The 18360-nt window shown below is 42.2% G+C and overlaps 1 long non-coding RNA gene across 1 annotated transcript in view; it reads right to left on the reverse strand.

Moving 5' to 3' along the window:
* LOC142790186 (uncharacterized) overlaps positions 1 to 16797 on the reverse strand; it is a 34913-nt gene extending 18116 nt beyond the window's left edge. The window contains exons 1-3 of the long non-coding RNA XR_012889395.1: positions 16762 to 16797; positions 9492 to 9557; positions 1746 to 1839 (exon numbers count right to left, since the gene is read on the reverse strand). This is a non-coding gene — a long non-coding RNA (uncharacterized LOC142790186). The remainder of the gene's footprint in view (positions 1 to 1745; positions 1840 to 9491; positions 9558 to 16761) is intronic.
* Positions 16798 to 18360: the final 1563 nt, after the last annotated feature.

The raw sequence follows: 18360 nt of genomic DNA on the forward strand, positions 1-18360 counted from the left end.
CATTTATTAACCTATTCGCTGGGCAATTTGCATCGTGTGACATCTGGTTATCATTTTACTCTTCTATGACGCCATATCTCATGTGCTAACACGATTGCTTACCCGAAATTACATCTGTATACAGGTTTTTGCGAAGAATGTTTTAGAATCAGCGTAGCTCTATTGTACAGAACTCGACTGCTATGCAGAGGTCTGAGTCGAAAGCTCATTCCTTCTTGAACATTCTCTTTTCATTTCCCTTTTTCTCCCTATTTCTAGCAATGTTGTAGTTGTTACTGACACCAGGGTTGGCAGTGGCGTAACTATAACATAGCTTTCACTGTAACATGTCAGAGTATGGTGGGGCCGAATGAAATGCAGGGCAAAATACAACATTTTTAATTTGCTGACCTCTGTAGCTAATACAAAACTACTTGTCTTTATTTCCCTAATTTATTGAAGAATTCTGGTACTTAGCCTTTTTGAGGGTAAAAGTTGAGAATCGCTCACAGCATTCGCGCGAGAAAAATTACGCGGCTGGTGCAAGTGTATTGATGACCCGTCGAAAAGGGATGCAATTCTGCTGGACCTAATTATTGGATCCAAGCATGAAGTTCCTCCAGCGCCAGTGTGAAAACGTGAGTATTTACTCGTTTACTTTGTACTTCAAGCTACTTACCACCCAAAGCGGAAACTCTTTGGAGTTCGGGAATGCCAGGGGAGCAAAACGTGATGAAAAGCCTTCATGTTTGGAAGCGTCTCACTAGATTACGCAGTTTCCTTCCCTTCTTACACAAAAAGAAAAAAAAAGTGTTGTAAAACTCTAAAAAAATCTGTACTATGCAAGCCCAGAAATCAAATGCTCAACCTACAAGACTCTCATGCGCCCAATTATGAAGTATACAAAGGTGATATGGAATCCGTATACAAAAAGTGATTTTAGCAAGCTTGAGAGATTACAAAGGTTGACGTCACGATTCATATTTATTGAGTACCAGCGTGGCCACTTCACAACAACACTTTGTAAGGAAGCATACCTTCAACCACTAGAACAAAAAAACAAAGTATAAAAGAGGTTATTTACTCGTTTAATTAATAAGAACAGCTAAAACTTCACATTTTATTGTATATAAATATAAGAACTGGGGAAACATCAAGGCTTCGGCATAACGTGTACAGTCCCCCCTCCCCCATTCCAAATCAATCAACGATTGCTTCAAGTTCAGTTTTTTCCCACGGCTGATCAGTGAGAGGAATAAGCTGCCAAATTTTATTGTCTCACCAGAAGGTGTATGTTTTGTCTTAAAAACCTAAGCGACACAGTGGTTCACGATGTATATCTTTTCTTTATGTGCTCTAGGGTAAAGTTCTATGAAAATTTCTAGTAAAGTGCCATGATTATTCTATGTTTTAGTTGTTTGTACAGGGGTGATTCATTTTGGTTTTATGTATGTTTCTTCTTTACAACCCTGTTATAGCCAATATGTGGCTGACAGTAAAAGAAAATATAAATGAACGCAATAATCCTTCATTTAGGAGGGGATAGGCGTACAAAAAAACAATCTATAGAGCTTCCTGGCAGGAAAGCCACCTAGATAACATTGATTGCTGAACAAGAGAAGACTCAATCCATTCGTGCTCCATCGATGTTGATCTGTGCTCTTAAGAATGCTGTCGGAAAGCGCATGACAATTTAGAGGAATCTCCAAGCCACGCCTATTACGAACACGTCTTAGAATCAATTTTTAAAGACGTTTTTTACTTACCTTTCCTTTGGAAACTGGCGCCAGAAAATCTGAAATTCATCACCTCAGATATCCCGGCCGATGACTTTGAAAGCCGCAAAACACCCATGCAGCTCTGCATCAAAACGGAAATAGGGGCCATGAAAATGTGTAAAGACATATGAAGCTTCTCATCGTTAAGTCATTCAATCAATTTTAAGCTTTCAATGAAGGCAATAGCACATCAAAATACTTACGGTGTTAGAGCTACAAGGACTTCAGGAACAAAAAGGTCTGGGGAAAGTCAGAATTTAAAATGCGGAGTGCTATAATTGGCCTCAAGAAGACTGCTTGAGGGCCAACGGAGTGCATTTCAGGTGCCTCCGTTCCAACAAGTGAAGAAATTATATCTTTTACCCTGTTTTGTTTTACTTCGTAGGTGGGGCGAAAGCAGAGACGTGCGTCTATAAAAAATTGATGACAAGCTTTGAAAAGGCGACAACATGATCAACTTTATTTGGCATATACCTTCTACACAAAAGACAGTTTCCACATTGACGTTTCATAAAAATGACGTGAAGAAAGTATTAGCTATTTTAACAAAATTTTCTCGCATTTTGCTCCTCCCTACGTTATGTACTACCATCATTGTCACTAATGTCACGAGCGAGAGCACACAGTGCCTGTTTAGCAATGACTAGGTAGGTGGTGATGGTAGCGAAAAATAACAGCCATTACAGGTTTATATCCGTCACCGAGGTTTTCTTCATTGTTTGATCTTGAAAAACGAGGTTGAGGGCACGTATTCATCATCATCATCCTTATCAGCAGCAGCAGCAGCAGCCTCACTGCACCCACGACAAGACAAAGACCTCTCCTGTGTTCCGCCAGTCAGCTTGGTCCTGTCCTTGCTGTTACCATTTCATACCCACAAAAAACCTAATGGCTTTTGCTCACCTAACTTTCTGTCTCCGCCTCAACGCTCATCTTCCCTTGAAATTAATTCTGTGATCTTTAATTACCAGCGGTTATCTTGCCTTCGCTCTAACTGTCCGGCCAACGACCACTTTTGTTTCTTGATTTTGACTTTGAAGTTTTTAAAAGCCGTTTGTTCCCTGATACATTCCGCTTCCTTTTTGTCCCTTAAGGTTACACCTATAATTTTCCCTTCCATTGCCTACTGCGTCGTCCTTAACTTCGATTTGACCCTCTTTGTAATCCTCCAGGTTTGTGCTCTACAGGTATGAAGCCGTTATGCACCTTCGTCTAGAGGGATTGTGACAATCTACCATTTATGGTTGCAGTATGCTTGCCGAGTGTGCTGCGCCCCATTTTTATTCTTCTAGTTGCCTAACTCTCGTGGTTTAGCTACGCTGTTGCAACCTGTCCTAAGTACACGTTCTCTGTTACAACTTCGAATGCAGTGCTACCTATCTAGAAGCGATGTTCTGTTCTGATGTGCCTGTACATTACTTTCATTTTTTGCAGACTAATTTCAAGACATAGCTTTCCACTGTTCTTACCTAAATAAGTCACTATCAACTGCTATTCGTTCCTTGAGTTACTCAGGAATGCAATGTCGTTAGTGAGGCGCAAGCTACTAAGGTACTCTTTATTAACGCCTTGTAGGGCAACGGGAAATATATGTCCCATTTTTTGTTCGCCACAGAATTGCTCGTGAAAAACAATGGGACGCATCATGCCCATTTTTTTTGTGCTGCCATCTACATTGAGGTTTTTACACTTCTGTTAAATCTCGTTTGGAAGGTGTGCAATAGGTAGCGCTAAGTGTACATTATTTTCAAAATTGTGTTTTTTGTTTTACCAGCGGCACAAATTTTCGCATTGTGAGTCTCCAGAAAAGAATAATTCAAGATGACAAGTGAGTGTACCCTTTTCTGTGCTTCGAAAGAAATAGTTCCAGCATGTAACAATCGGGTGTTTTCAACGATAGAAGCAATACTTACTCCTGAAAGCTTTTTCGAATGGTGCCAGGGCAAAAACTGCATGACGATGGGATAAGCCTACTGCCACCGCTGCCTGCATTCGATGTGTAGTGAAACATTTCACCAACTCTTTTGTTTTCTGTTTGCTTGTAAAAACGCAGGTAAACGATTGCTGACGCGAGAGGAAGCGCTGGAATTATATTTTAGCCTTCCTGACGACCCTACGTCGAGTGATTCCGACAGAGATACAGATGAAGACTTCGCACCCGAGCTCGCTCCGCCCGATTCAGATGAGCAAAGCAGTGAAGCCGAAGCGGCGGAATCAACAAGGAAACCACAAAAGCGAAAGGCTACCTATTCAAGAAAGAAAAGGAGGCAGAAGAAAGTGCCTAGAATTTGCGACGAAGCAGAAGTCGAAGAGGAAGAGGTTGGGGCATGGAATAGCAGCGAACCGGATGCCGTCATTCGTGTTCCAAAAATTTGGGACCCACAATACTCTGCAAATCTCCCGACGACACTTTGTGAAGCTTTTGCTCTTTATTTTGACGAAGGTATCATGAACACACTGGTGACTGAGACAAACCGCTTTGCCAAACAGAAAGGCCGACAGCTTTGGAAAGAGCTTACAATTGATGAACTCCGTGCATACTTTGGCATACTTCTGCTGATGAGCACAAACCCCAGACATCAAATGTACCTTTACTGGAGCAGTGACAGTTTTTTCAATTGTCCTGAAATATCAAAGGTTATGTCGTTCCGTCGTTTTCAAACCATTATGAACTGTTTGCACCTCACCGACCTAACCAAGGAAAAAAAGAAAGGTGAAGAAGGGTACGACAGATTGGCAAGAGTGCGTCCTCTCATTCTTGCACTGAATGAAAGTTTCAAGAGACAATACACTCCATCAGCGCACCAAGCCATTGATGAGAGTATGATACGATTCAAAGGCCGGTCCTCACTGAAGCAGTTCCTTCCAATGAAACCTATAAAGCGGGGATACAAGGTGTGGTGCAGAGCCGACTCTCAGACAGGTTACCTGATTGAATTTCAGGTCTACGAAAGTAAAGGTGCAGACCGACCTGCGAACGTAGGTCTCGGTGAGCATGTTGTGCTCTCCCTCATTGACCGAGTAGAGGCTGGCACGCAGCTATATTTCGATAACTTTTTCACGTCCACACGCCTAATGGAGGCCTTGAAAGAAAAGAACATTTTGGCCGCAGGAACGGTTCGCCCAAACCACAAGGACTTACCTGACGAAATCAAACGGGATAACAAGCTACAGAAGGGACAGTATATCTGGCGTGCGAAAGGGAGCATCACAGCTTATCAGTGGCGGGACACAAAAAACGTACACGTGTTGTCCAACTTTCATCACCCCAGCGACACTGAGGACGTTGTTCGAGAGCTTTCTAATGGCTCATCTATATCCGTCCAGTGCCCAAAAGCAGTCTCCGACTACAATACCTGGATGGGCGGAGTCGACAAGTTTGACCAAAGAAGGAACGCATACCCGGTGGATCGACGATCGCAGAAGTCGTGGTACCGAATTTTTTACTTTCTGCTGGACGCAGCAATAGTAAATGCTTTTCTTCAAATGAAAGCAGTCAGTGAAATGAGCTACCTTTGGTTCCGGCTCGTCCTTGGTCGCCAGCTGATAAACGGGCAACCATTGAAAGGGTCCAGCAATCGCCCGTATTGAGTCAACAAAAAAGGTGCCAAACATGGCCAGAAAATGGTAGGCGTTGCTGATGAAGTCCGATTTCCGGGAGTTGGACATCACTCTCAGAAGATTGCAAAAAGGAGGCGGTGTCGTTGGTGCTCGACTGCCAAGAAAGAAGCGCGCACCAACCTTCTGTGTTCTGTGTGCAATGTGCCCCTTTGTTCAACGTGTTTTCGACCTTTTCATGCCGGCCGAATGTAACCAAGGAGCCCTCAAGGAGCATTGGTTCAACGTGTTTTGGACTTTTTCACGCCGCCCGAATGTAACCCCGGAGCCCTCAAAGAGCATTGGGACAAATGCGTCCCATTTTTTTAACTTTAATTTAGCGCCAGTGGGACAAATGTGTCCCAGTTTTTTTTTAATAAAGTACTCGTTGTACATCCTTGAAATTTCTTTCAAACTACTTCTGTTGGCTTGGTTAGAAAAATAAGACAACCTTTTTCTGTTTTTTTTAAAAAAGATATCCTGCCCTACAAAGGGTTAACTCATGTCTCTAACTATTCAAAGTTGCATTACAAAGACTCCTACTAACGTCCCGTATACATTCCTTGCGCTACTATCTGTTGCTTTTTATTATTATTTTGTCTAACAAGAAGATCGAGCCCTTAAATTACACTTGCCTTCTTTCCAACCTAGGCACCCGAAAATCACCTGTTAGCACGCACTAAATAGCATAGGAGAAATCGTATTCCCTTGTCTTACAACATTCTTTATTGGTATGGTGTCACTGTATTTAGGATCGCAAATTGAGTTACATAAAGTCTATGCTGAATAATTGCAAACTGAATGATAAGGCCCTTATTGAAATGAAAATTTATTCAACACTTCTGTCACTTTAGGCAACTGAAGGAGGATTTAAAAATAGCTGAAATGGAGGATGTACCGCAAAAAAAATACAAAAACCAGCCAATTTACCGGTTGCAAGGTACCTTTTCAATATGGCTTTTTTGTTGGTGCCCAATGTGCTCGACATATCCCTGTCAAGAGGCTGTTTAATGGGCAAGCTGTCGTGTAGGTTCGTGTAAAGCGAAAACCACCGATGACATAACGATCATCGAGAAATGAGCCGACGAGACCATTTGCTTCCACCCAAATCTTTAAAACTCAGTACATTTACGAAACTGCCAAAGAGATTAAACCACAGACACAAATTAGAGCACGAAAAAGTAGAAGAAGCTTAACTGGAATAATAGGTGGCTAAAAAATTCGAGCAGTGGGCGGAAATGGATGATAACATCAAACCCATATCACCATACACCGGGATGGGTTCCTTGCAGCTGAAGGCGAGGATGCACTCGTGCAGTAGGAGAAGTCTGGCGAATAGGTTGAGAGACGCCCACATCGTTGCCTTGGAGGGAGAAAAGCGTCGGACCATTTGAGGTCAGGGATTTTTCGGCGTTCGGCAGCCGCAGCTAGCACACGAAGCCGGAGACGTTTCTTGGCCAACGCCAGAAGACCAGAACCAGCCCAGCCCACATCAGGCGACGAGAAGAAGCTCTGTGTCCAGGTGGGAGCCCACTGGGCCCTTGATGCACGAACTCTGCTGGCCGCCACTCCCGTTCCCTGGCCACCTTCTTCACCCAGTCCCGACTCGGCCACGTCTGCCTGGCTTCGCTGTTCTTCTCCCGTGGCTCTCCTAAACCTTTGTGGAGGCACCTTATTTGCCCAAAATGTTCACACCCACACGTGCCGCAACCGAGTGTCATCTCCATCTTGCTCTTTGTTTGAGGCTGATAGCGTGGCCCTCTTCTCAAACGTGCACAATCGCATCACAGTTCCTTTGTTTTACAGTTTTATGTGAAGAGCCTCCACATCTTGTCACATTTTAGTGAAGATAATCTGATCAATACTCTTATCGATATGTTACTTTAGCCAATCCATAGGGTATTTTCATATTAATTATTCTCTTACCTTATAGTTTAGCCTAAGCCTACGTTGTAGTCTATTGTAATACTTCGTGTCTCACATATCATTCATCTATAAGAACTGTTTTATACGGTGCCCACAATGAAAGACAAGACTAGGTACTCAAGGGATTCGTTCCAAAAGAAACGCCCAGAAACAGAGAGAGAGAGAGAGAGAATGGTGTGGAAAAACAAAAGAAATGTAAATACTCAGATGAACAACTCTACAAGCAGAGAAAAAGATAAAATACACTGGGTAAAATATTAAAAATAGAGAAAGCAGCATAATCTAGAGTAAAGTGTACTGAAGAGCTGGAAAAAGACAGGTGAGAGGGGAAAGCCTTTTAAACCAGAGGCAGCTAGGTGCTCACCAGCTGTCGTTCGCCGAGCCTACATGTCTTTCATCCACGTGCTACCAGTATCAGCCCAACGCACCACTTAATCGTCATCATAGTTATATTTTGCGAATCAATAAACTATGTGTACGGGTGTTGGAAAAAACCGGGAAAAATTTGAAAAGTGGGGTGTTATGCTCTTGATGGGGTGAAGGGATAATGTAATCATTGTTGTCAATATATGTCTCGCTAAGCAAGCACCATGTGTCCACCAAGCGAAATTGGTCTTATAATCAGCATCTTGTTTTTGCTTATGATTTTCTTTTCTGCCTTTGTTTCTCTTCTCTCAACTTTTTTGTTTGAACATTAAATTAGAACTTATGCACACCTAAATTTTGGCTGAAGGTACACCACCCTCCCGGATTGACAATGCCGTTTGATTAAACCGTTATTTTCAGAAAGGTAATTCACTTTTCACTTGTGACCTTGTCGGCATTTGAAACTTCTAATACTACATTTAAAACCGGCAAGGCAAGTTGCCACTCCTGAATTGACTTGTATATATGAGCATGTGAATGCAGAAAATTATTCTCATGGCATCATTTATAATTAGGTGTTTGCTCTCAATGAACTACGCTGCTTTTGTGCAGTGTGAACGTAGAGTTCATCAAACTTTCCAAGCCTTCTGTTTTGTAATTTCAAACCAAGGGCCGGCTATCAGTAGCCTCATAACACGAAAAAATGAACCTGCAGTCACAACGCTACCATTTCAGAGAATATGAGGGGGGATAGGAACTTAGTTAGGCAGCCTGTCAATTTTTGCCTCCCTCTATCAACACTGTATTGATAGAAATACGTTGAAGTCAGTTTGTAATACTGCATTACGCTTTGCGATAAAAAGCAACTTGAAGAATTTTGCTTGACCCAGTAATTCCAAAAATGAACCTCCCTTCTTTAAAGCTGGAATAGATTTCCCTAGCGATTGTGTGCGTTAGCGCTAAAGAGAGCAGATCCAGCTTTGAAGAAGACAACTCGGCAAGTCGAAATATCGGCCCCAACACACACACAGCACTGTTTACGGAATTTTTTATCATAAGCTTCTGTCTTTCTCTTGCTGCCGCTTTTTGTTTTAAAACACGAACCACAAACACATGGAAAGTCATTTAGACCAGTTATCTTGTTATCTTTGGTAAGTATTGCCCAAGCACAGGACTTCTCACGTGAAAGAGGTGTTCATACTTTACATTCCTAAGTTACTGAAGTGCCCGTTATTATGCCGATCACTGCCACAACCTGTGTTTTGAAATGGTCACCATTCACACAATTTATGAAACAGCTAGAAAAAACAGTGTGTTAAGGCAGGCTAAATATATGTAGAACTATTACAACTTTTGAAATACTCATACTACGTATGCGCTCCTAGAAACCGCTAGCCTTTTTCATCAATTACTAAAGTTTTACCTCAATGCATCGTACAAAAGTAAATGATTCACTATTGCATTAGTTGGTCAATATGACTGAAACATTGCTGATGAGGTTCAGGCCTTGACAAAAACAGCCAATTTAATAGATGCTTTCATATATGTTATTGATTAAACTGCCAAAGTATACGTTTAAGGCCAGTGTTTAATAAAGTGGATCTTACATACAGGCATACAATATTCTTAATTGTTCTGCTTGAATGAGAAGTGTTAACACACTAAGTTTTATAGGGCGTAAAAGTTCTAATAAGTTGATTATTACTGTCAAAATATATTAGGTGGTGACAGATTTGACCAAAACTGGCGACATATATGATTTTCTAATTTTGTTCAACAAGAAACGCATCCTGTTTTTTGCTTGAAAAAGACTCAAAACGTTTTTAAATGCGCTTGTGTACTCACAACAGACACATTTGCATCCATGCTTGGTAAGTGTGCAGTGCATCCGAGTTCTGGAGCTTCTACATCCTGGAAACCAATGAATATAACAAGATATCCACTGAGATATTGCAAGTTTATTATAATAAATAAAAAAAACATAAGCACGACACTATGCGAAATCCTCCAGCGATAATCCCCATGCGATGTTCTTTAAGTTGTTGCGGTGAATTTGCAAAATAATACTGAACCCACCTTCTATGGGATTGTGTGTCGATCATACGTTGAAATGTGATGTCGAAACACGCACTTCCAAGTTTTATCAAACGCTTTCCTTCCAACAACACGTAGGCAGTGAAACGGAGTTTTAGCCTGTCTAGTTTATGTATATAATAAAGTTTTGTGCTGCTACTACATACCGCCCACACACCATCACTGACGTATATGATGCTTGAAATTTAAAGAAACTGCTATTTGTTACTTTTCTTTTCTTTTCATTTTCTATGTGCCCTTAAATCTGAAAATGAATGAATATAAAGCTAACAAATAAATATTTCGATAAATGCACACAACCGCGTGGGTCCTCTGCTGTCTTGCACGTGTTAGCGCCAAGTGTGAAGGATAACAGCGGCCAGCTAATCCTTCCAATAATTTTGTATGCGAGCCGCCCGTGTATGCTTATCAAAGAAGGCGTGTTTCTCGACCACCCAATTACTTTGCACTGTCGTATCTGTGGTATCCGATGTAGCAGTACAGCGTTTGCTACTGTTGCGTGTGTTTAGAAAAAGTTTTTAATGATTTAGAGCACTTGGTACGCACCTTTGTATCCAGCCTTTCGTGTAAGAATGGCGACGAGTTGCTTCGCACCTACTATGGCGCTTATAGCGAACGGAAGGTTCTACTCTGACTGAAGTTCCGCGGGCGGTAACTTCCATGCTGCAAGCTATCAGGGCACCAGAGATGCGAGACGCAGTGACGCAACTGGTGGGAAAAATTGGCCACATGAAGCCTTATAACGCAATAGCGTTATTTAAAGACCTCGTTTCCCAGAAAATCCGGCGTCGGCGTCGGCCTAGTGGGTTGTGAGCGGAACATCATCAACTTACCCATGACGGAAAAATCTAGAAAGATGAAAATAAAATAAAGTATGAAAATTTTATGTCAGAATGTAGACCGATCCAGGGTCGTAAGGGTTTGAGAGGGGATCGAACCCGGGGCGTTTGCAAAGCAACCGGTTGTTGTACCACACGGCCAAGTGTCTGCTTTTGAATACAGTGAAAAGAACTTACTCTTCTTGCAAATGCAGTGAAAGTAGCTTTTTATTCTTTACAGACGCACGCGTCTTGTTACATGCTTCACAGCACAACATCACGTAATGCAGTAGTAATGCGTTGTACAAGCGCCCATTGCCAGCGGGCGTCAGAACATGTGATTATCATAATGATTTCGTGGTTTAAAATAGGTCACCCACTAAAGCAAACACACTACTGCGCCTACTCATTTAGGACCACGTAGTGGGTGCATAGCAAGTTTGAAAATGTTTTATGCACTAAGTGTATGAAGTACACGCTAGACCCCGTATTCTAGAACGTCCCTTCACTCAACGCTTCACCTTCACTTGAGAAAGCCGATAGGAGCGCCGTCTCTAGGCACGGCAAGTCACTGCATATCAGCGATAATCTGCTGCGATTCTTGAGTAGCGAAGCGTCATTTTCAGCCCAGCGGTGGCGCAGCGCTTAACTCTGTCAAGTAAAGGTGGAAGTCGAGTCGAGGAGCGTTTGCGAATACGGGGGTAGGAACGTGATTTCATTATCGCGTTCAACTCCTAGAGGCGAAGCTTAGAGACTCCTAACTTTGTCGACTTCTCAAGCGACGGCACTTCATCCGACGAATGGTTGAATTTCATTTCTTCGTCACAACTACGTGCTGAAGGTGGTCAAGGTTCATGCATTCCAAAGCCGATAAAGGGGCAAAGACGCATGCCTTCCTAAAGTCGCGCACCACTCCTGACCATCTAATAAACAAATAATACAGCAGCATGAGGATTTTTCTTGACGACTATCTGGGACTGACACTTTCAGTTGTCGGTGATTTTTATCGATGGTCTCAGTGCGAGACCCAATATTTTTCCGAATTCGCACGCTTACAGTGGTCCCTCTATTTCTTGCGAGCTTGAACATTCTTTTCACCGAAGCACTCAGGGAGAAGTTCGTTTGTGGGTTACGGAGAGGAGATATCACGCATACTATATGCGCAAGACATACAGTTAGCATCGGTCCGGACCACCCGGGTGGATTAGTGGCTATAGAATGTTCGGCTGCTGATTCGAAGGTTGCGGGCTCAATCGCAGCTGTCGCATTTGGATGAAGTCGACTTGTTATGTGCGACGTCGCTGGAAGTCAAAGAGCACCAGTTCTTCAGAAATTCCGGAGCCCTCCACTAGGACATACATAGTAATCACAATATTGTTTTGGTGCATTCCAACTTTTAAATTATTAGTAGGTAGTCTGCTGATCCTTACACTGGATAAAAATGTTTTGTGTCAGTGTAATGAAGTCAATTAAAGGTAATGACAATGATAGCGATATCTATCTATCTATCCATCTATCTATCTATCTATCTATCTATCTATCTATCTATCTATCTATCTATCTATCTATCTATCTATCTATCTATCTATCTATCTATCTATCTATCTATCTATCTATCTATCCATCTATCTATCTATCTATCTATCTATCTATCTATCTATCTATCTATCTATCTATCTATCTATCTATCTATCTATCTATCTAGCCCACTACGTCTTGGTTCTGTGATTGACTCCTTAACATGATTTATTGATCGATATGTAAGGTTTAACGTCCCAAAACCACCATATGATTATTAGAGACGCCGTACTGGAGGGCTCCGAAAATTTCGACCACGTGCGGTTCTTTGACGTGCACACATATTTGAGCACACGGGTCTACAGCATTTTCGCCTCCATTGAAAATGCAGCCGCCGCTGCTGGGATTTGATCCCCCGACCTGCGGGTCAGTAGCCGAGTACGTTAGCCACAAGACCACCGCGGCGGCGCAGACTCCTTAGCTCGATGTGAATATTATTGGGCAAATGAGGCTGAGAGAATTCGACCAATATCACTTTCTGATCATGACGTGAAAAACGTGAAAATCCTGTCGCCTACGGCGTTACACCCTTGTGTGGCACACTCAAGGCTTGAACCGGTGGTACGTAACCCCATGCAACAGGCAGTGACATGTGGATATGCTCCATGGGTGATGGACAGTTTATATCTTGCCAAATACTGCGATTACATACGCTGCCATTTGAAATACCAGAGTGTTCGGGAAAAGTTACACCGGTAGCTTGTATACGACAAACAGAATGTAAAACAATCAGAGTCACACAGAAATCTCATCCAATCGTTGATATGAAAGTAAGGTAATGTATGAAAGAACCATGTCAGGTCTTGAAACTGCATGCTTTGGAAAAAGACCTTTTGTAGTCATAAAGTAAATGTAGTGTTAATTGCTGTTGCAATGCTCACTCACTTTGTAACATAGTACTAAATATTACACATAACCGCCAGTGGTGCAAGCTCAATGACGGGTTACATTCAATCGGGGTTCCAGTGTTAGATCTACCTTAATGGCAGACTAATAAACGGCACACTTGTGTCCCTATACGCCAGCAACATATAATTGATCGACCTCAGAGGAAAGTGCTTGCTGAAGGTACGCATAATATTGACATCATTCAATTGGAATTTGCACTTCGTCTCTGTAATTCCGATATGTATTATTTACCGAACTTTCTGGCGTTGCCTAAGACAAGTTGTCTTTAAACGCTGATTAGGTGACGTGATTTCTAATTCTAAGTTCGTGATGCGCACTCCACTGCTACACTTGAAGAAACACGTCGATCCACCTCACAGCGGTAGGCCTAGGCCTCCAAATTGCTGCATAGATAACTACTAGCTGACTGCTTCGTAACAAACCGATTGGCGAAGTAGCTATGGGTCCTGCCGATTTTGATTATCCATATTCACTTATGATATAAAAAAATTTGAGCTTGCATTTTCATATTTGTTTCAGGGACAAAAATTAGGAACTTGCCTACTGCACTTTGTGAAAACTTCGGAACCTCTAACCAAACAAGTCATCTGGTTCCCAAGGGGAAAATAGGCTTTTCCACAGTAGGGATAATCTGCAAAAAATATTATTATTATTACGGTACAAAATCTCAGAACAAGTTTGGCGGTTCTGCAGCGTTTCCCTTTCAATATGATTCCTCGTGCGTCTAATACACAAATATTATTGTGCTATCGCATGTGCAAAGCAAAGCAAGATCATTGTTACCTGAAGGGTCACTCAGGGGATCACTGAATCCTTCTTTTTTAAGGAAATATTATTTTGAGGACACAGCAATAATTCTGAAAGTTGAAACGGTGCTGACCCAAAGTTAACGGTGAGAAGTCCCAGCCGCATTTAGTCAAGGCGAAAATGATTGAAGCCCGTGTGGTTAGATTGAAGTACACATTTGAAAACCTCAAGTTGTCCAAACTTTTGCAGCCCTCCATTACGGCGTCCCTGATAACCAAATCTTGAATCACTGATGATGAAACCTTAGAAATTATTACTTTAATGATGATGTGGGAATGACCCTGAATCAATGTTAAATTTTTACGGTGCCACACTTTGTTCAGTAAAGAAACAAAATTAAAGTAGCAATGACCGCGGTGCGCACATCTATCGAATCTTGAATTATGGTCTCGTATTGATTAAATTTCTTAAGCTTGTATATTTGGATACCAACTTCAAAATCACTTGTGATTCCAAAGATACCACTGACGACAGCACTTCGTGAGTGGGAAAAAAAGCGCACTTTTGTGTAGAAGGCATCATCAATTCGCTCCCTCACACTTAAGGTAAACGTCATGACTCTTTACTTTCTCGATGACAGCTTTAGTTTAACGAGTAGTAATGACCTGCAAACCACATTCTAATCTAACAATTTGCCTCACTCTTCAACCATTGATAATATTCAAGAAACTGTGAAGGCACTCAAACGCCTTTTGCACAGAGTTTAGTGACGTCAGGATGAAAGAAGTTCTTGATTGGTCTATATACCAGAGATATCTGCTGTGAATTTTCCGGTACGTGTTTTGCCATGCAGTTGTTCCCCCTTTTTTTTGTAGCGCACTGATATCGTGCACCATAAAGATATTTTATTATGTTCTCTGCGTTTGAGAATGCACCAGCGAAGATAGCAGCGTGGTGCAGAGAATCGCAAAATATCCACTTTCTAAGCACTCAGTGCTGATATAGCACGTGTTTTGTGAAAAAAAAAAATACGCTGTTTGGACGACATAGCCTCCGTAAGAATGGCATGGTAGTGAAGGCGAGAAAGGAGCTACTTTTTCGTTAAAGCGGTTGCTTAAGTGAGTTTGTACGACATAATTCACATAATCAAAGCGTCAAAAATGGAAGAGAAGAAATAAAATCACAGCATATCCACAGAGTGAATGATGATGAGTGGCGCGAAGCGTCCGTCAGTCCGTCCTTGATTTCGTCCGTCCGCGTGAATATCCGTACGTACATCCATGCGTTCGTTCGTCTGTCCATGCATTCGTTCGTCTGTCCATGCGTCCGTCCGTGCGTCGGTCCATTTGTCTGACCGCCCGTTCACGCGCCCATCCGTCCGCGCGTCCGTGCATCTCTCCGTCCACCTTCTAGTCTGACCGTTAGTCCGTGCGTCCATCTAGTGATCACTCCAAGTACCGCCACCTCGCATTTCTGTGGTACATGTCTGCTCTAGGAACGGTTATGTACCTCTGGTGCCTACTACATAAACCAACGGAGGATGGATATACCCAGACCTTAAGGAGCTGCGCCGCTGAAAAAAAAAAAAAAACAGTCAGACAACGGCGCTGTCTGACTTCTTCTTTTCCTTGTCCTCCGTTTGTGGCACTTTTTTTGAGTCAATTATATATTCTTTTGTATTCTAACTCAGAATTCGTAGGTGCCTTTCAAGAACCATTGTCGGAAACACAAAACCTTTCTATCTTCTTCGCTAAGAAGGTTAACAAACCTTCTTAGCATTTTGTCTCAAATGTTGTCGTGCGGGGAAAGAATAAGCATATGGCTTATTTAGGGTATTCAGGTCAGAAAGTTAATTATCTAAATGAACGTAAAATATTTATTGTATTGAACAATGCAAAACACTTAACTCAAGGAAAACATAAAGAACGGACGATACGAGTGCTGTCAGCTAGGTGTCCTCGCTTTGTCGTGCTGTCCCTTTGATGGCGTTTTATAGTATGAATTAGCGTTACCGAAATGTTTCTAGCCGAACTTTCTATCTTGAAGGGCACCCCACAGTCCTTTTATCACATATTAATTGCGGCACACTCTCTCATCTCATGCTGACTATACGTGCATAAGTTGTGCTATTGCCGTAAGGTCTAAAAATTTGACTGTCGTGCAATCTCTTGTTGCGTGAATTTGGTCGGCTACCAGCGATGACGATTCAGTGCATGGTTGGGGTCAGGGGCATATCCAGAAATTTTTTTCAGTGGGGACGCCTCCTTCATTTCAGAGGGGGCACTCACATTAAGTGGTCATTTTTCGCTCCCCACGGGATGGCGAAAAACAATTTGGGGGGTAGAGGCACGGGCCCAGTGTGCTAACCTTTAGCTGCGCCCATGATGAGGGCGCTGCATGGAGGTAGAGGTGAACTCATTTTTGTCGTTATAAAAGAGGGGACCACTTCGAAGCCCATTCATGCGCACATCCAGAAGGTCGGCAGAGATACCTCGGGATGCTACGGCCGGTACAACATTGTTTAAGTTGCGCTTGAGAAAGCTGGTTTGATTCACCGTGACATAGCGGCCCTGTTTTCGTAGCCGTAAAATGTCAAACTGCATCTCTATCAAAATTTAGGCGTGTGTTCATAAAACCCATACTAATTAAAGCCAATCACCAACCTTCACTACGGTGTTTACAGGTACACGTTTAGTTTTATCTTGATTTTAACTTATTTTAAACTTTAGTTTCTACTCAGGTCGGTTGATGTATATGATGCTTATCCGTCAGTGCAATAGTCCTGTTTACGTTAAGCGACAGTGACATGTGTTCGGTAATGAGACCAGACTGAAATTATCTGGACATAAATTCCAGAATCTGTATAGCCGTAAAAAAATGTGAGCTTCACTAACAGATGTTCCCACTGGGTTTCTTTAGTTTTCAGAAATAGATGGTCACATTCATCACCATTCGATCATTCAGCTTACCTTCTTTGGGACGAAATGAACGCCACAGTAGGCCTGGAAAGAAAGTAAAAATTATTTCAGTAGATATGCTAAATTTTTTTTTGTGAGACATGAACAGTATATAAACAAGGCTGTTCCTAACCAGCGATAAAACTTTTCTTTCTTTTTATTCCGTCAGGAATTGTATGTACATATATGCACTGACATTTTATGTGGCTGTTACTGCGCATAAATCTATGTATGGTATCAAGGCGAGAGGCTTTAAGAAATATAGCTTAGGACAAAGCGCGTGGAGCTGGTGGTATGCCTTTATTACCAAATTATTTATATATTATTTAGGTATTATTAATTAGATAAAGCAATTTATTAATAATTATTTACTTATCGAACCCAATATGCCAGTGATTGAGCGGGATCATTACAAACTATATGTATGAAATATTACGTCAGTAAATACAGTAAAATAAATGGGGAAAAATTTTACAGGGTAGAAAACACAGCCTAACTGGCATATACAGGAATCGAAGAAAAACTTCATTAAGTTCGATACATGATATAAAGTAGCATAAAGTTCGAAAGAAATTAGCCTATTTTCGACGTGAATTTCGGCGCGAAAGTTCACTTTGCGACACACCTCTTCAATAAATTCAAGGAAGACAATTTACAATACGGTAATGTGTGGGGAACCGTTTTAGCGTTATAGCGATAGCAACTATTTGGACATTTTCGATAGGCTTGTGCCGTTGCTGTTTGTATAATGGTTCACGTAAAACCTGAATTGATAAGAAGCCGCCGTGCATCACTTGTTCTAGCGGCGGGTAAACGCGTGCAAGCGAAGTCCTCTGGCGCGGCTGAGAAAGAGATCGAACGTGCCAGCCCATCTACAACGCTTAGAGAACGCGTGCTATAACGTCTCCCCCCTTGGGAAGTAAAAACAGCGCACAAATATAGACAACGACAGAGCAAGAGATAACACCGCGCTAGTCCTTGTCTATATTTGTGCGCTGTTTTTACTTCCGAAGTATGAACCACCATCTAGCCCGAAATTCGTTATTTTTCTATTCCTCCCCCGCCTCACCTCCCCCCCCCCACACCCTGATGCGTGTCAGACGCGCTGTGAATGCTCAAGTAGAGAGTAAACACCCTACCCGTCTTTGGCGAGCATGCACAGATATGGGCGAAGGAGTGTCGCTCCCCATAAGGGTGCCGTCTTGGTCGCTAGTGCGCATGCAATCTCGGCTGCAGCATCAGCACGGATGGCTCTTATGCCCTTCTACCTGCTGCGCTCTCATCGCAAAGAGACTGTGTAAAAAGAGAATCCCTTGATATAGGGGTCGTATTCTCTCTTTCATCAGCGTTCTGTAGAGTTCTTCCATATCGGATGCAAAAGAGCTTCCCTCCAGTCTTACTTCGTGCTGTTCCATTATAAGTTGTTGCTATCAGATTCTTTGCTTTTCCGTTGAGGGGAAACCATCAGTTCTGTTTTACTTCTCCGCTTATTTATTTAGAGGTAGGCCTTGTATGCGTGGAAAAATTTTAGGTGAGCAAATGCAGTATAAAAGTAAACAGCCACTCCGCATCATCTAACGCAAACCATTGTACTGTTCGGGCACTGGAGGT

Source organism: Rhipicephalus microplus, unplaced genomic scaffold (assembly GCF_043290135.1).
Source record: "Rhipicephalus microplus isolate Deutch F79 unplaced genomic scaffold, USDA_Rmic scaffold_75, whole genome shotgun sequence".
In the NCBI taxonomy this organism is placed as follows: Eukaryota; Metazoa; Arthropoda; class Arachnida; order Ixodida; family Ixodidae; genus Rhipicephalus; species Rhipicephalus microplus.